Consider the following 894-nt stretch of genomic DNA (forward strand, 5'->3'; position numbering starts at 1 on the left):
TTTTCCTCATCTGTAAATGTAATTTAAAATCTAAACCATGAATATGCTTTATTTATTAAAAAAGAAAAGGTGTGTGTGTAAAATAACAAAACAAGAGATGATAGCAAACAAACAATAACTAAAGAGAAAATAAAAAGAAAAGGAACCAAACAAGGAAAGGAAAAAAAAAAGAAAATGAACAAATAAAAACAAAAGCTGAGGGGAAAAAGAAAAGAGGAAAAAGATAATAATAAGAAGAAAATAAGAAAAACAAGTAGAAAGAAAAAGAATATGAGCAAAAATTAAAAGAAATGGAAACAAACAATAAAATAAAACAAAACAAAACCCTAAAATAAACAAAGGAAGGGAAGAGAAAGGAAGACAACAAATAAAAGGACAAATCTAGGAGCAGGGCACCCAGGGAGAGCTCCTGCTAGCCTAGATGGTAGCTTCAGGCAGAATGCCTTTCTGTCACTGTGTTCTGCTTGTCTGAAGAGATGGAGGTCCAGTGCCTGTATCATGATGATTTACCTACTACTTAGATGGAGCAGGTGCTGATTAGTGGGGGATGGTGCCATGGGAGGCTGGGTTGGTAAGAGTCAGGTGTAGTCATTGTGAGGGTGTCTGGAATAAGGAGAAGATTACTTCTTCTTGGTTACCAGCAAATGGTGTGGGCAAGTAGAGCTGTTTTTCAGATTGATGCTATGATTTGAATGCTGATTTCAAAACATTAAAGTTTCAGCTCACCATTCTGCTTGTCTCCTTGCTTGCTGTTTTCACTCAGTTTCTTTTTTAGTCATTATTTGATTCACGTATTTATCTTTGTCTTGGAAGCTCAGGGATCTAGGATTATCACCCATATCTTATTTATTTAGTTTTAGTTGTAGAGGGTCTGTTTAGCTTGTCTGTGTAGCC

The sequence above is a fragment of the Chrysochloris asiatica genome, unplaced genomic scaffold, assembly GCF_000296735.1.
Source record: "Chrysochloris asiatica unplaced genomic scaffold, ChrAsi1.0 scaffold00181, whole genome shotgun sequence".
NCBI classification, from domain to species: Eukaryota; Metazoa; Chordata; class Mammalia; order Afrosoricida; family Chrysochloridae; genus Chrysochloris; species Chrysochloris asiatica.